Below are 3184 nucleotides of genomic sequence, written 5' to 3' on the forward strand. Positions count from 1 at the left end.
AATGCAAATAACTTAAATATCAAAAAATTTCTGAAAGTGTATTCTGAACAAACTGCAAATCTTAACAAACATAGCTAGTAATAGTTTATGTTCAACTTAAACTGCTGCTCCCTCCTCTATCTTAAAACGTGCTGAAAATGAAAACTAATGTTTATGGTGGGGGGCAGGGCAAAGAGCACCACTCTAGTGTGCTGCTGCATTAACATAACAGAATGAGAGCAACACACGAGCAGGACAAAAGGCACAATAATCCTTTTATGTTGATTATCTTGTCTTATCTAGAATGTTTTTACCTCTTGATGGATGAGCATCATTTTGTCCCAGGTCAATGCTGGAGATTGTCTTCAATTCTGATTTATAAACAAAATCATTGGTTAAAATGTGTAAATTAGCCCTTTTCCGTTTGAAATCATTGCAATGGAATAGCACAAAAAACTTTCTATACTTTAATTAGTACCTGAAGGTGGTGCTGATGGGGATAAGGACACAGCTGAGGGCAGTTGCACATTTGTGGAATTCAAAGTCATTTCATCATCAGAATCAGATAGCTCACTGTCTGTAGCTATTTTCTCTGAGGAACACAAATCATTAGTGGATTATTAGATTATGAACACATTAATAAATACTTACATGTATAAAACAACACAAAGCAAGCAGAATGAGTGATGTGTAGCCGATATTAACTTCCACATAAAAAATATCTAAGGAAATGTAAAGTAATTCAGTTGTTCTGTTTTGTCCGTTGTTAAAAAAAAGCATTACTATTAGTGATTATGTTCTACCTTGCGGATCAATGGTGATCTCATCAAGATTCTTGCCCTTGAATTCAGAGAGTTCTCCTTTCTCTAAGGCGAGGAGAACCTTGCTAATCTTTGCCAGCTGTAAGGTGCCTTCAGGTAGCCGGTAATACTGGCGGTGCACTCTGATATCGTGGCCAAGAAAGTCAGCGAGGTCATCCATTTCGTTGTTTTTTAAATTAAGTACTTTGGACATTGTTGCCACGTGCTTCCTTAATTTAGTTGAAGACAATGCTTCTGGGTTTTTTGCCCCACAATGTTGCGCGGTGTGACGTAAAACATCTGATCCTCGATAGTGACTCAGTGCTTCTGGTCTTGCGAACATGAAAATGTTGTCTTCAGGCACACCACAGTTGCGGCGAGTATTAACAAGCAGCTCCATGGATGCTTGCATTTCAGGTGTTAGTAATACAGGCACCTTGCGTCCACGTTTCCCCTTTATCTCCAGACGTTGAAAATGCTTGCATAGCTGCTTCTCAAGCTCCGATAAAGCAAGCTCCGATAAAGCAAGCTCCGATAAAGCAAGCTCTACATCTGGATGAGTTGACCTGTAGCAGTAGTATCTCTTTCAGTAAATGCAGTAAGAAGCATTCTGGAAACTTCTCCCTCTCGTCTTCAATTAAAAAGAATCACATCACACAAAGTTATTTTGGCAAGTTCAGCCCAGTTCTTGCCATTCGGATTATCTTTAAGCTTTGTGTGGCATTTTTGTTTTTGTTCCTTGAGATACTCATGCATTTTCTTTACATCATCAGTGAAGGGAAGAAGTTGAGGTGCATTCCACTTAGTCTCACACAAATTTCTGAGGGCCTTGGAAGACACGGACACACTCCATTTAGTTTTGCATATTTGTTTAAAGACCTGCACACTGCCGACAACTTCACTATTACCTGAGATCATAGCTTCACATTCAATTATATTTGCCATTTTGTTTAGGTTGTGGCCCAATTTCAATGCCAATGATGGTATTTTGACAAAGCCTGTCTCATCATTAAAGCCAGCCACATGTTTGACAGCTTCTATCACAAGGGGAAAATTAGCCGGTATCATGAAGTCAGACATGACATTCAAATTCCCACTTTTCTTTCCTTGAAGGAGCAGTCGTCCGGTTTCCCGCATCTTCTGCCTAATGTAATCATGCTTGGTGACATCATGCCCATGTTTGCTGAAGAGGTGTTCACCAAATTTTAATATGGTCTCGTCTTGGCGGACAGCGTATTTTATTTCATCTTCATTCATATAATTTATCATCTTCCAAAAGGCTACACTTACATTGTTAGGACAATGCACACAGCGCTTGTACTCTGGTTTTCCCTGGCTTTAGAGTACCAACCTTTTTGCTCAGATGACATCGCTTCATGTGCTTCCAAAGGTACTTCCTCTTCAAAAAGGCTTCACAATTAACACAGTGCATATAATCAGAAGATTTTACAGGTGTCTTGGACAGCTGATGTGGGATCACCATTCCCTTTCCTTCTTGAATAACTTGATTATTATGTACACGGTTGCCTTTGTTTCTCAATAAGTTAAACTGTATTCTTCATTCTTTTGAGCCTTTTGGAAATGCAAGTGTTCGGTGCAAGTCAGGTGTAGGGGTTTTCAGGTGCAGGGGTTTTCTCTTACCCTTGCCATGGTGGACTTTTGCAGAAGAGTCATCTGTTTCATCAGATGACGTGTAACTGGGGAGATATTCCTCCTCACTGAAATCCGAGCTTGAAAGGGATTCCTCTCTTTCATCTGCATATCCATACTTTTTCTCATTAACCTAAAAAGTGAGAGATTTCAGAATTGTGGAGCACAGTTAAACTTTTGTTCTTATATTAGACATTACACTTCAAAAAGCCTTAAGTGCAAAAGGTAAGTACAATGCTGCCGACTTCACCACTGTACCCTATATCTTGTCCTCTATGTAAAATAAACCAGGAAAACTCAGCCAAGAGAGGCCACACCACTACACTTACAATAACATTGTCTGTTCTGACGAGTGCAGGTACAGATAAGTCCACAATCTCATTGTTTGAAGCGTGCTCAACAATTATTGTGCTACTGTCACTGGAGATGTCTGAGTTCTGGAAAACAATGTCAGAAAAGCAAAATTGCTTAAATTGATTTAATTTATAATTTTATAACAAACTGCTACAAACAAACACAACTTTAAGTTCAATCTTGTCTCAATAATGACTAGTTGAGGCATAACTAGGTATACAGTGGACAGTGTGGACAATCATACCTCATTCTCCTCATTCTCTGTATCAGCAATGGCTGAAAGAAGTGAAACATGTCAAATCTTTAACACAAATCAATAGAACATCTGAATTTGTCATAAAAACTATACTTGTGAGCCTTGACCCTAAAATGAGAAAGTATGTTTCAACAATGTTACAATG

General features: G+C 38.8%; 1 protein-coding gene and 1 long non-coding RNA gene across 2 annotated transcripts in view; both read right to left on the reverse strand.

The window, feature by feature from the left end:
- LOC103397289 (calmodulin-regulated spectrin-associated protein 1-B-like) overlaps nt 1–3184 on the reverse strand; it is a 411725-nt gene that overhangs the window by 399395 nt on the left and 9146 nt on the right. The window lies entirely within an intron of this gene.
- Nucleotides 40–3174, reverse strand: LOC112486356 (uncharacterized). Its single transcript, XR_003048778.1, has 4 exons — nt 2759–3174; nt 2421–2562; nt 458–571; nt 40–350 (listed from the first exon to the last, which is right to left on the reverse strand). It is a non-coding gene; the product is annotated as an uncharacterized LOC112486356 (long non-coding RNA).

This window comes from Cynoglossus semilaevis, chromosome W (genome assembly GCF_000523025.1).
Source record: "Cynoglossus semilaevis isolate Cse_v1.0 chromosome W, Cse_v1.0, whole genome shotgun sequence".
NCBI classification, from domain to species: domain Eukaryota; kingdom Metazoa; phylum Chordata; class Actinopteri; order Pleuronectiformes; family Cynoglossidae; genus Cynoglossus; species Cynoglossus semilaevis.